Source organism: Podarcis melisellensis, assembly GCF_964234715.1.
Source record: "Podarcis melisellensis genome assembly, chromosome: 4".
NCBI lineage: Eukaryota > Metazoa > Chordata > Lepidosauria > Squamata > Lacertidae > Podarcis > Podarcis melisellensis.
In genome coordinates this window covers 95185096-95199876 of record NC_138531.1, presented here as the reverse complement: position 1 = coordinate 95199876, position 14781 = coordinate 95185096, and the positions used below count along the sequence as shown (strand labels likewise).

The following is a 14781-nucleotide window of genomic DNA, read 5'->3' as shown; positions in this document are numbered from 1 at the left end:
ATAGTATAGAAATGAAATGAAATGAACAACAACAACAACAGTTTAAAAATTCACCACAAAAAAAGGTGCCTAGACATTCTGTTGTGGTGACTGTAACCTAGATTTAAGGTGCCATTTGGTGATTACCTGATATACCTGCATTTCAAACACTGCATTTTGGGCAGGGATTGCCACCTCAGCTGCTATGCGTGAAGACTGAAGATAAAGGATCTCTTATCTTTGATTGTAGCACTAAGCACCATAGCGCTAAATGAAAGATAACATCTCCGATTGTAGCGCTGTGGTGCTGAACGCTAATATCAGAGCTAAAATCTTTGCCTACACTTTCACAGTGAACTCTCAAAGAGAAGCCAGCATTTCTCTATTCTCCGACCTTAGCGCCATGGTGGGAGACAAGCTTCTGCTTAGTGGTAAAATGCAGCAGCAGAGGCTTATCTTAGCGCTGTGAGTCTACAGCATTAAGATCAGAGATAAGCCTGTTTCCTATGGCTTGAAATGACAATTGATGCTAGACTCTCAACTCCTGTCGTTCCTGACTATTGGGCAAACTGGCTGGGGCTGATGGGAGTTGCAGTCCAACAACAACAACAACAATTTATTATTTGTAGCCCGCCCATCTGGCTGGCTGGGTTTCCCCAGCCACTCTGGGCAGCTTCCACAGATAATAATAATAATAATAATAATAATAATAATAATAATAATAATAATAATAATATATTATTTGTAGCCCGACCATCTGGCTGGGTTTCCCCAGCCACTCTGGGTGGCTTCCACAGAGACCAAAAATACACTAAAATGTCACACTTTAAAAACTTCCCTGAACAGGGCTGCCTTAAGATGTCTTCTGAATGTCAGGTAGTTGTTTATCGCTTTGACATCTGCGGGGAGGGCGTTCCACAGGGAGGGCGCCACTACCGAGAAGGCCCTCTGCCTGGTACCCTGTAGCTTTGCTTCTCGCAATGAGGGAACCGCCAGAAGGCCCTTGGCGCTGGACCTCAGCGTCCGGGCAGAATGATGGGGGCGGAGACGCTCCTTCAGGTATACTGGACCGAGGCCGTTTAGGGCTTTAAAGGTCAACACCAACACTTTGAATTGTGCTCGGAAACGTACTGGGAGCCAATGTAGGTCTTTCAAGACTGTGATGGCCTGGGATTCCGATTCAGAGGCTGAACCAGAGGAATCCCAGCCTGCACAGGAGTCCCCGCCTCCAGGGCCGGCTGAACTGGGGCAGGGCCTTGGATCTGAAGCGCCTGCACCTGTGTCAGATCCTCAGGAGCAGGCACCAGGTGAAACCATTCTGGCCCCAGAGGTGCTTGAGGACTCAGTGTCTACAGGTGAGCCTCCCCTGGGGCCCAGTAACCCTTCAGCCTCTCCTGAACTGCAGAGGCTTAGGGCAGAGAGGCGAAGGGAACTGGTTGCTCCCAGGAGGAGTGCTCGCCTTAAGGCCAAGGGAGGCGGGGTTCCTGGGGGCCGGGACCGCCCCTGGCCTTAGAAGAAGATAAAGGTCAGTCAGCCCGGTCCCAGGTTGCGGGAGCAATGTCGTTGTTGAGTACCTGCTCTTACCCGGACCTAGACCTGAACCTCCAGTGTTCCTGTTCCTCGCCCGGCTTCCTGCTTCTGACCTTCCAGCGTTCTTGTTCCCCGCCCGGCTTCCTGCTTCTGGTCTTTGAGAGTTCCTGTCCCCACCCGGCTCCCTGTTTCGGACCTCGCCTCTCATCTTGTGAACTCTGACTACGGTAACAGTACCTTCCCCCCGGGACCAGCACAAAGACCGGTGTTATGTGGTCCTGGGGGCCGCCCCCAGTCACCAGTCTGCTTGCCTCATTCTGGATTAGTTGTAGTTTCCGGGTCACCTTCAAAGGTAGCCCCACGTAAAGTGCATTGCAGTAGTCCAAGCGGGAGATAACTAGAGCATGCACCACGAGACAGTCTGTGGGCAGGGAGGGTCTCATCCTGCATACCAGATGGAGCTGGTAGACAGCTGCCCTGGACACAGAATTGACCTGCGCCTCTATGGACAGCTGTGAATCCAAAATGACTCCCAGGCTGCGCACCTGGTCCTTCAGGAGCACAGTTACCCCATTCAGGACCAGGGAGTCCTCCACACCAGCCCGCCTCCTGTCCCCCAAAAACAGTACTTCTGTCTTGTCAGGATTCAACCTCAATCTGTTAGCCGCCATCCATCCTCCAAGCGCCTCCAGGCACTCACACAGGACCTTCACCGCCTTCACTGGTTCTGATTTGAAAGAGAGGTTGAACCACAAGGGAAAAAACCACTTTGGGACTGCAATCCTGTCTGCACTTACTGAAGAGTAAACTCTGCTGAATGCAACAGGACTAACTTCTGAGTTTGTGCACCCAGAATTTCATCCCTGGACTAATTATTTTTCTCCAACCTAGAAAACATTCCCTATCACAGCAGAGTCAACGAGGCTGAAAAGATATAGAAATAAATTCAAAAGGACACAGAAGAATGGAAAGACCCATATTTTGCAAAGATACATCAATACCAGCGAATCCTTGTTAGCTTCGGCAACCTGCGGTTCTTATTATCATTTGACCAAAAAGAAATGCAGTTTAACCTTGGAAAGGACAGGCTCCCTCCTAGTCTCCGAGATAAATTTGGAAAGAGAAAGAGGCCGCGTACTCTCATTATGAAGCCAGCACATTTCTGAAACCCACGACGTGGCAGAGCCCCCAACCCAAGCGCTTTGCTTGTCGACAGACCCATTGTTGGAGCTTTTAAAAACTGGATTAAGATTTTGTTGATTAATTGCACCCAGCAAAGCTTGTTGCTGGATTTAATAGCATTTCATGGAAGATGAGGGAACCCACAAAAAAAGAGAAAAGCCCTCTTCCTTTTCTTCCGCTGCTCTAACAGCATTTATCTATTATGTATTTACTGCCGTTACGTGAGATACGATTCAAACAGCGACCGCGGTTCATCGTCTGCCCTCCAGCAAAGAGGGAATAGCAGAAGTCCCAGCAATGGGCTCTCCTATCACCAAAAGACCTCGCTGCGTTGTCTTCGCCATGCACTGAAACGCTTCCTGGAATGGCACCGTCCACCATGATTAAAAATGGATGAGTTGTAAAAGTGGTGGTATAGTGCAATGGTTAGAGTGCCAGACCCTCCTTACCCAACACAGGGATGATCTCCATCAGTTCTGCTGTGACAGACCAGCACCTTCAGGCCTTCCCTCCCTCACCTGTCACCTGGGGGGAGCCATTCCAGCAAACTCCCTCAGCGGGAGAGATGGGAAAAGCAGGGCTAACCCCGTCATCTTTGCCAAAAGCTCAGCTCTGCCAGGCACCTCCTACCCTTGAACTGAGCCAGCCGGTCATTATAAGAACCATGTCAGAATGGGTTTGGTTTTTTCCTCTTCCCTCCCTGTACCTTTTTCCTTGTGTGTCATTCAAGGAATCCTGGTTTCTTTTTCTTGGGATGTTCTCCCCCTAGTATAGGAAGGAGCATCAGTGCATAGACCATTATCAGACCTATGCATTGCACTGTGTCCTCCAGCAATAGGAAGCCACTGCCACCATAAAAGACGCACACTTTTGCCTCTGGCCTCACCCGCAAATACCGTATTTTTTGCACCATAGGGCGCACCAGACCATAGGGCGCACCTACTTTTTAGACGGGGAAATCAATAAAAAAAGTCTCCCCCCCCCCAGCCCCAAAGAGCAGCGTACAGGCTGCCCACAACCTCTCCCTGCCGGAGGGGTTGCGCACGGCTATGGCACAAGCCATGGCTTCCTCTTTAGCCCCATGCAACCATTCCCTCCCGGGAGAAGCTGCGCGGAGCTAAAGAAGCCATAGCCCCATGCAGCCTCTCCCTGCCGCTGGGGTTGCGCGCGGCTATGGAACAAGCCTGCATTCGCTCCATAGGACGCACACACATTTCCCCTCAATTTTTGGAGGGGAAAAACTGCGTCCAATGGAGCGAAAAATACGGTAGCATTCAGCTCGGGGGAATGAGGGCGTTGGGCTTTAAAGGTTCACCCCACCCTAGTTTAAACCCACCACATTTGCCCCGGTTGGGTGAAAGGGCAACCAACCAGTTGATTTCAAATTAAAGGAGGCATTTCTGGTCTCTTGCATGCAACTATAGGGGAGAACACAAATTTCAAGAATCGTGCACAAAATGCTAGATTAAGGTTCAGTATTACATCTGAATGCTCTGGAGAGAAAATGCATTTCTTCTTTAAAGAACTGCAGGTACTGTGAAGGCAGAGGCAATAGAGAAGCCATCAGGAACCAACTTTAGTGCTGGAGATTTTAGGAGGAGAGAGAGAGAGACTTCAGCCGAGTGAATGTCTGCTGCCACTGTTGCATAAAGATGGGAATTAAAAGTTGCTTCAAAACAAAACAATAAGAGCTTTGGAAAGAAACCACCGTGCAGAAACGGAAGAGCTATTTTCATTTTACCTGGAGATACCCTGCCGGGTTTAAAAGACGCCTGCTTCTTGGGAGAAAAGCAATGACAAACCTAGGCAGCACCTTAAAATGCAGAGACATTACCTTGCCAACAAAGGTCCGTATAGTTAAAGCTATGGTTTTCCCAGTAGTGATGTATGAAAGTGAGAGCTGGACCATAAAGAAGGCTGATCGCTGAAGAATTGATGCTTTTGAATTATGGTGCTGGAGGAGACTCTTGAGAGTCCCATGGACTGCAAGAAGATCAAACCGATCCATTCTGAAGGAAATCAGCCCTGAATGCTCACTGGAAGGACAGATCCTGAAGCTGAGGCTCCAGTACTTTGGCCACCTTATGAGAAGAGAAGACTCCCTGGAAAAGATCCTGATGTTGGGAAAGATGGAGGGCACAAGGAGAAGGGGACAACAGAGGACGAGATGGTTGGACAGTGTTCTTGAAGCTACCAGCATGAGTTTGACCAAACTGCGGGAGGCAGTGGAAGACAGGAGTGCCTGGCGTGCTCTGGTCCAGGGGGTCACAAAGAGTCGGACACGACTAAAACGACAATAACCCTGCCGGGTTGGGTTAAAAGGGTTCCAGTTACATATACTTGAGATAGAAAAGAAGGCTTTTGCAACACAAATAAGCTGCAGCTGGAGAATAACCTTTGTCAATCTGGGGGTCCTCTGGGCATTTTGGATGAAAACTCGCATCAGCCCCAGGAACTCAGGATCAACTGTAGGATAACTTCCTGAACATTGTCTAAATGCTGCTGAACAATGACGACCCACCTTGCCTCTCTCTTTAGCCAGAATTACATAACCTCAGCTCAGAGCTGAAAATAAGGACACACACAATATTCTTGAGGGAGATGGATCCTTGGTCATTCTCCTACAGGAAAGTTGCTGCACTTGAATACATTTCCTATCATGAGTTGGATGCAAATGTTGGGTTGAATTCTTTTTTATATATATATAAAATATTTATTAAGGTTTTCAATATGAATACATAGATAACTCACAATACAACATATGTCATAACATATTTTCACAACTTCTTTGGACTTCCTCACGTCTCCCGCTCCCATTTTCATCATTAAAATTTTTTACCAGCAATTTGTCACCTTGTTTGCATTTTTATATCCCACAAACTTAATTTATACTCTAATAGTTCTCCAAAAGGTTTATACTTTCTCAGTCTCACTTGTCTTCCTAATTCTATCTAGTTTAGTGGTGCTCAATTATTTACGATTTAGCAACCTACTTAACATTCAGCCAAATTACAATGTTTTTGTAAATAAATCTTGAATTTCTTCCAGTCTTCTTCCGTCCTCTCCTCTCCCAGGTCTCGGATTCTGCCAGTCATCTCGGCCAGTTCCATATAGTCTATCAGTTGCATCTGCCAGTCTCCCCAAATGTTGGGTTGAATTCAAAGGTGTCCTCCTGATGGAAGGTTTCTATTAGCTCAGGGTAGGGATTCTCAAACCCAGAGGGCAGAATGAGGCCAATCCTTCCTCTCTCTGTAGTCAGCCCTCAAGAATTTCTCTAGACAGGCGTGGTATGAAAAGGTATTGCTTTGGGCAGTTTCGAAGGAGTTGACCCAGAAAGTGCAATTATTTAGGGTGGTGGTAAAAAAAAACCTGCAGATTTTAGAATTTTTTGGCCTGATTTCATTGATTATACAGCAAAACTGGAATATCTCAATGAAATACCATCCCGGTTTACATTTTTTTGTGGGACTGGATTCATCTGGTGGGTTCAATGAGTTACGATTTATTAGGCATTTCCGTGAAGCAACACAGATAACAATCTTTTTATTTTGTATCAAATTAAAATGTGCAGTTAAGATTAATTCCACTCACAGTTGCCAGAGTTCCCTTTGTAGAAGGATTGACTGTTAAACTGCTTGTGTTTTCACACCCTAATTCTACATCCTGCGGAATTCTATCGGTTGTATTTTATCTGCATAATCGGAATGGATTTCTGGAGCAGTCACCATTAGGAAAAAGAGGTCGGAATAGTCCAACGTAGACGCGGACTGTCCCTGAATCAAGTGACTTTTGTTCTTTAAGTTCTCAAAGTTCTTAACTTAGCTCAAGGCTGCTATCTGAAGTAGCCAGATTTTTTAACTGAGAATCAATCACAGTCAGTCCATCAGTTGAAAAATATGACTTTAGAGCCGTCTTACCCAAAAATGGCAGCTAGGCATTCCGTTTTGCAACTGTAACCATGGTTTAAGGAGCCATTTGTCGCCTGGCTTATACATCTAAGTTTCTAACATTGGCTGTGACCAGCTCCCCTCCCTGCTGTCTCCCAGAACCAGAAGAGGCATGAAAAGGGCAGCGGAGAGGCTGCACGCAGGCGCAGTCTCCTATTGCTTGGGCAAACCCTGGCGAGGAGGGGACTTAGGCAACTGATGCATGGGGCAAGATCCAGCGGAGATGAGCTGCTTTGCTCAACATGTTTTTGCTAGTAAACAGCTGGCCGGCTCATTCTTTGACAATGTGTGTAAAACTGCCTGGGTCACACGCAGTGGCGTAGCATGGGGGGTGCAGGGGGGCCGGCCGCACCGGGCACAACATCTGGGGGTTAGGGTTAGGGGGCACAAATCCACAGGTTAGGGGGCGCAAATCCACGGGTTAGGGGGCACAAATTACTTGCCTTGCCCCGGGTGCTGACAACCCACGCTACGCCACTGGTCACATGCACCACAACTCTGTGGCATCTGAAAGGCAGGGCAGCGGCGGTGGCAGCCCTCAAGCCTAAACGGTTAGTCATCGCTGCTTTTAATCGGAGACACAAGGAGCTGAGATGGGGACTTTCCACGTCCCCCCTCCCCAATTTCCTTTGACAAAGACTTCCAGAGCAGAGGTGGCCGGACGCAGCGAGGGACGAGGTCCATACAGGGCAGGGGGCTATGAAATTAAGGGCACACGGGTGGGTGTGTCATTTAATCCTGTTGTATATTTTTTAAGGTTTTAGCGCAGGATTCCTCCCCAAGCACGTCCCTTGCTTGGCGTCCACCCGGCCCGCACAGATGTATCGCCAGCCGCATGCATTATGCAGGAGCGAAGAACGATCTGCAATTCCAATGAGCTGCGTTTTCCATCACTGGCCTTCGGCACCGACCGGCGTTCCTGAAGAACGGAGCGAAAATCAAAAGCGCGGCGGGGAGGGGCGGCTTTGAGAGGAGCAGCATGGCAGACTGTGCAGGCCCCTCACCCCTAAGATACACGCCACTGCGCTTTGCAAAGATCCCTGCCCCCCAAAACTGCTGACAAAACAACCGTAAAGGGCACCCCCAAAAAAAAATCTGCATGGAGGGTTCGCGTCTATCTTGATCATGCAGCTAGACAATTCGCATGGAGGCAGGTCCCCCAACGGAGAACAGCTGGCTCTGTGTGCCTGGTGCTGAGGGGAGACGCTTTCCATCATGTCATCAGGAACAATCCATCAACTCTCAAGTGCCTCATTAAAGGCCTTTGGAGTCGCATGATTCTCCCCGGTCAAACTGCTAAAGACGGAATCAAAGAGTGACAGATAACGCAGGCGAGATGTCTCCCCTAAGGCCACCAATATGGATGTTTTTAAAGCCACGTCAGCAGGATTCTAATTTCCCTTCAACATAACCTGGGTGGCAAGCCTTCCTCCCTGGGCTCTCATCCCTAGCTGGAGGCAAGGCAGAGTTATCTAAAGCTCCCCACAACCATCTCTGGTTCCCCTTTGATGCCTCCCTGAGAATCAAACATGGCACTATTATTATTATTATTATTATTATTATTATTATTTCTTTATATACTGCTTGATGCCAAAATAGTGTTCTGAGCCGTGTACGTGTATGAAAAGCCAATTATACAAACAATAAAATACAAATTCAGGTTGTAAGCCAGGGGTCGGCAAACTACGGTCCGCCAGCCGAATCCGGCCCTATTGCCCTCAGGATCCAGCCTGCGGACGTTCCGTGGATCGGCGATTCTGTTTGTTAATTTTTTTATTATTTTTTTCGACGCCATATTCCCCCCCTCCGTCTCACACCCTTCCTCCCACACACACGCAGTCCAGCCCGCCACAAGGTCTGGGGGACGGTGAACCGGCCCCCTCCATAAAAAAAGTTTGCTGACCCCTCTTGTAAGCTCTTCGGGACAGAGACCTACACATTTTCGTTGCTTGCCTTTATTTGTAGAAGCGCTGTGTACAGTGATGGAAACAGTGTGGTGTAGTGGTGTAGTGGTTAGAGTGTCGGACTAGGACCTGGAAGAGCAGGGTTCAAATCCCTCACTTGGCCGTGAAACTCACTTGGTGAATCGTGAGCCAGTCACTGTCTCTCAGTCTAACCTACCTCACAAGGTTGTTGTGGGGGTTAAATAAGATGGGTGAGGTAAAACCATGAATGCTTACTTTGAGTTACTTGGAGGAAAAGGGTGAGATATAAACGCAATAAACAAACAGACAGCAAATAATCCGAATTACGCCACACAATTGCAGGACTTAGTATCCAAGTCCAGAATCCAGTACCCTGAAAAACGTGAACCCGGGGCTTTGAAAATTGAAGTTTATAGATTTTACGGATACAGAGACTATACAAAGAACAAAATATCACATACGGGCAACATCTGGTCACATTTTCGAAGCTACAGGAAGACCCATCGGGATTCCCAGTAGCCCAAGGAAATAATTTTGGTGTTCAGCGAAGGTGGTTGTTCCAACACAAGCACAATACAGCATACAAAAGATGCAAATCTTTGCAAAATTGATCAGCTTGCATAATTCATTAGAATCACGAAATCTGGAAGAATTTGGGTTCTTTCTGAAGCACGTGCACAGCCCTCTGTTTCTGCCATGGTCCCAAGATAGACATTATTGTGGTCATCTGCAGCAAAGGAGTCTCTGTGTGAACATCTGCTTGCATATAGTTTCTGTGCACACCCAATTGTGCCAAGATGCCCGTAATATGTAGAAGGGTATCTAGATTATTAGACATGGGGGAAATGGGGCAGCTGTTCCAAAGAACTGCAAAATTTCTACCGGCTAAAAATACAACTGAAAACCAGGGGTTCCAGTAAGCTTTTGATACTTCGTTTGAAAGGGAATATGGTTCTCGTTAGTGATACTGGCAAAACATTCGGGGCTCAAGCCCAGGAACAAATTTATGGGGTTTGGGTAATGGTCGCCTCATAGTGAAGACAAACATTAGAAGGTCCTCAGTTCTTCTCTGCCTCAGATTTAAATCAGAGATGGAGAAGGCTGCCCAATTCATCTCAACCCATCCAACCAACCTCAGAATGGTTGGCTGGGGCCAGAGGGGACAGCCAGTGTTAGAAACTCATATACAGTGGTACCTCGGGTTACATACGCTTCAGGTTACATATGCTTCAGGTTACAGACTCCGCTAACCAAGAAATAGTGCTTCAGGTTAAGACCTTTGCTTAACCTGAAACTGTTCTTAACCTGAAGCGCCACTTTAGCTAATGGGGCCTCTTGCTGCTGCCACGCTGCCGGAGCACAATTTCTGTTCTCATCCTGAAGCAAAGTTCTTAACCTGAGGTACTATTTCTGGGTGTGCGGGGTCTGCAACCCGAGGTACCAGTGTACTTTCTATGGGGAAAGTGTGCCTTGGTTTTGGAACGCTTTGGTTTTGAAACGGACTTCCGGAACGAATAAAGTTTGAGAACCAAGGTACCACTGCATTTGACGTGGCGATACCTTGCGAATCACGATGAGTGCGCGCATGGGTGCCAGAGGAGGGCTGGGGAGTCGAAAAGCAGGCAGGGAGGGGTATCTCTGGGAGTTGGCAACCCCACACCCTGCTTATGCAGAAACAAGCCTCGCTGAGTTGTTCCACACTAAGCCTGCTTCTGTTCTGCCTTCGCTTTCACATCATGCCCCAAAGCCCAATCGTAGCCGCAGGGATTCCCGAAACCGTTTCCCCCGGATTAGGCAGCTAAATCACAAATTAGGGAGCTCCCTCACACAAGCGCAAATCAAATCTCGCCAGCTGTCAGGGAAGTTTAATAACGCAAGGGGCGAAAGAAAACAGCTTCAAAATTGGCCCGGGGTTTTTTTTTTCCCTGACAGCTAGTCTTTTGAGGGCATTGAGGAATGAGTGAATCACCACAGAAGAGGACTGCAAGGGTTGAAATGGCAAGCCTGGAGTGCAAAGGAATCAGGGCGCACACCTCTGTTCACAGATCTCTGGGCTTCTCAAATGCCCAGAGGAGTGTTGCTTAGGCTAGGGATGAATGTGCCAATTTCACCCCGAAAGGCGATGCAGAATGCGCAGGAGAGAAAGAGGAACAGACTTGTGTTTTTTCGCAGAAATTTTTCCACCACTATAAATCAGCGGCCAGCAAACGTTTTCAGCAGGGGGCCGGTCCACTTTCCCTCAGACCTTGTGGGGGGCCGGACTATACAGTGGTACCTCAGGTTAAGTACTTAATTCATTCCGGAGGTCCGTTCTTGACCTGAAACTGTTCTTAACCTGAAGCACCACTTTAGCTAATGGGGCCTCCCGCTGCTGCTGTGCCGCCGGAGCACGATTTCTGTTCTCATCCTGAAGCAAAGTTCTTAACCTGAAGCACTATTTATGGGTTAGCGGAGTCTGTAACCTGAAGCGTATGTAACCTGAAGCGTATGTAACCTGAGGTACCAGATTTCAGGGATTGGACTGGGACTTGAGGGTTCAGGTGGTCCATGAGGTAAATAACATTTATATAGCACGCTGTGCACTTTCTGTTCAAATAAATGCAAATCTCTACGTGGGGATTAATTTCATCGGGACATGTAGAAATGTTTTGAGACATGGCAACTCGACAGCGTGCCACTTTGCTTGCATTATTTAGATTTCAAGGGGCGGTGGTGGGAATAAGACCCTGAGAACTATTAACACATTAAATTGATGGTGCATAAATACAGTATATGTGCTTCTGGGGAGCAGTTGCCTGAAAAAAATGGTTTATCCTGTACTATATCCATTTATTCATTGTGCTATTAATTAAACGCTTTTAAGCTGTGCATTTATAGCATGGGTAGGCAAACTAAGGTCCGGGGGCTGAATCTGGCCCAATCGCCTCCTCAATCCAACCCGCGGACGGTCTGGGAATCAGCGTGTTTTTATATGAGTAGAATGTGTCCTTTTATTTAAAATGCATCTCTGGGTTATTTGTGGGGTTTGCCTGGTGTTTTTACATGAGTAGAGTATGTGCTTTTAATTAAAATGCATCTCTGGGTTATTTGTGGGGCATAGCAATTCGTTCATCCCCACCTCATAAAATCCAGCCCCCCACAAGGTCTGAGGGACAGTGGACCAGCCCCTTTCTGATGGTTCAACAGTGGAACGGTCTCCCTCGATTTAATACGATTCTATTAAATGTAAAGACCTTTCCACACTTACAGTGGTGGCTGGTGAGGTGTCCCTCTAACTCGGCAATTCTATGTAAGAGTTGGTTTTGAAATGGTCAAAACTATCGACAATTTTATCTCCATCGCTTTTGTAAACTGCTTTGAGGTACTGCTTTTACAACCAAGTGGTATATGAACTGTATGAAATAAATACACACAAAAACACACCATTTTTCATCCCTGAACACCCTGGTCTGACGGAAGAGTCCTATATGAATCAGCAACTTTGCATTTTTAAACACACAGACACAAACACTGTTTCCCTCGCTTGGCTTGTTCTTGCTGCACCAAGAAAAGCTTGCTAAGACTTTTGAGTTAATTTTTCCCCCTTCTATGCATTGTGTGCCTATTCGACACAGATATGACAAGCAGCTTCTTACGAAATTGTTCCAGTGCAGATTTATCCCACCAGCTACAGTCGCTAAAGGAAATCCCCGGTGTGTGAACACAATTGGATGGGATCAAAAATGCAGCGCTCGACAGATTCTCTAGGCAAGACCCCCACCCTGCCTGCCCGAGCGCCCCAACCCCCCCCCCACTTTTCCCCCGGCAATCCCTTAGGGCACATTTGCCTCTCCCAATATAGATTTCTGGAATGGGGTTGTGCAAAACAGCTCCTTCTTCACTCTTAATTAATATATAATTCACATGCCCCCATCTCTGAAGGCCGCCGGGAAGATGACATCAATCAGAGATAAGTCGTTTGCAATTTAAAGATAATCTTTGGGGTAAAGCAACATAATGTTATGGAACTATCCTGGGGAAAACAGTCTATGCTAAGGTGGGGGATGCCAATTTTTTTTCCTCCCCAAGAGGAAAGGAGCTGGAAGGGGGTGTATTTCATGTCAGGAGCTCATCCTACACTCGAGTAGGACCCTGGTAGAGACACATGCCCGACCAGCATGTTCTCTCCCTCCTGGTCAATCGTTCGGGAGCTTCGAAAGCTTTCTTCTGCCCGAACATCACAGCTACCGATGCCAAAAGACACTGGCACACTTAGGGATCCGCAGGGTTTGTGCATCATGCATAACAGACCTCAGGAACTCAGCATTTTTGCTAATCTACTTTATTTACATATAAACACACACGGAGCACTGCAACATGGCTCCCTCTCTCTCTAGCATCAGACAGCAAAGAGAAAGAACAAAGGACAATAGTCCCAGTTCACGGAACACAGTGACACAAACATCCTGTCTTTGTCACTTCCCACTCTGTGGAGTCAAAACATACACCGTCATGTGAAAGACAACAATCCCATGACAGCAATCGTGGAGCAGGGATTCTAACACAAATATGCATTATATACGGGGTATATAAGTTCTATATGAGTCCCGTGTTGATTCCAATCCACTACAACCAAGACATATGAACAGAAATTATAAGACATGTCTCATAGATGGGAGAGGTGGCCCTTGTGACTCTACAATTCTGCGATACCAAGCAAGTTGTCTGTGGGGTGTTTTTGGACGGGGACGCTCTAAAGGTTGTTGATTTCCACTGCAAACCCTAGGCTTTGTTAAAGTCTGCAAATACAGTCAAGGCTGGCTTTAGCAGATGTGGTGCCGGGGTGCAAATACAGAGCCCTCAAATAGACAAAAATCCCATGACTGCAATCATGGAGCAGGAATTCTAACAGTTCAGCGGAGGAACAGTCCTACAGGCCCTTGCAGAATTCGTATTTTCCCAGGTTGCAGGTGCTGGGAAAAGACCTTTGACAGAGTCCCAGGAGGCGGCCTGGCTATCAAAGCAAACACCACAAAGCTAGGTAGGGCTTTGTTTTTTAAGCATAAAGCACTTTTTGATTTTTGGCTTTGCTCTGTGCTAAGTGACTCAGCCTCGTAAGGAGACAGCGGCTGGATTAGACCAGATCTTCATCTTACTTCCTTCCATTTATTCCATTTTGGATGTTTCCGATCTGCCTTTCAAAACGACAGCCTTCCCAAAGCCACTAAATTAAACAAGTATGCCATTTCATGTGGTTTTTTTTTTTTAAAAAAAGGAACATTAAAAGGCACAATTCAAATGTCAACAGAACAGAACACATCCAGTACAATTCAAAGCATACCGACAAAAAACAACAACCATCGATACAGTAAATAAAATAAAGCAGTATGATAAATTAAATTAAAGGCAAGGGGAACTGGTTGAGCTTTTACAGCTTCCTTTGCAACTTGCAACTGAAGGAGCCAGCTGTGCGGAAGAGAATGCCACAGGTTGGGAGCCAACAATGAAAAGGCCCCGTCTCCAGTGTCTGAAATTAACCAGGGTTTCCACCTGTTGCGACCAAAACAAGATGGCTGCCTGAGCACAAGAATGGCGCTGACATCTCCACCACCTGAAGGCGCATGCCTGGGGATCATTGCATCTTGACTGTTTTCACACACTGATACCACCACATCCTGCCGAATTCTGGAAACAAAGCCTTACGAAGAGCGCTTGAAGGAGTGGGTATACAGGTGAAACTCGAAAAATTAGAATATCGTGGAAAAGTTCATTTCTTTCAGTAATTCAACTTAAAAGGTGAAACTAATATATGAGATAGACTCGTGACATGCAAAGCGAGATATGTCAAGCCTTTGTTTGTTATAATTGTGATGATCATGGTGCACAGCTGATGAAAACCCCAAATTAACAATCTCAGAAAATTAGAATATTGTGAAAAGGTGCAGTAGCTATTCAATCCATAACACCTGCAATGGGTTCCTGAGCCTTGAAATGGTCTCTCAGTCTGGTTCAGTAGGAAGAACAATCATGGGGAAGGCTGCTGAGCTGACAGTTGAAGTACTGAAATAAATGATCTTTTCCACGATATTCTAATTTTTCGAGTTTCACCTGTATGAAGCCTGGAAAAGAGGAGACTAAGAGGAGATAGGATAGCCATATTCAGCTATCTCAAGGGCTATCCCATGGAATAGGGAGCATGCTTGTTTTCTCCTTCTATGGAGGGTAGGACTCAAAGGAGA

General features: G+C 46.9%; 1 protein-coding gene across 2 annotated transcripts in view; it reads right to left on the bottom strand.

The window, feature by feature from the left end:
• The window catches only part of PAK1 (p21 (RAC1) activated kinase 1), a 107926-nt gene that overhangs the window by 68972 nt on the left and 24173 nt on the right, over nucleotides 1-14781 (bottom strand). The gene's annotated exons all lie outside the window — the stretch shown is intronic.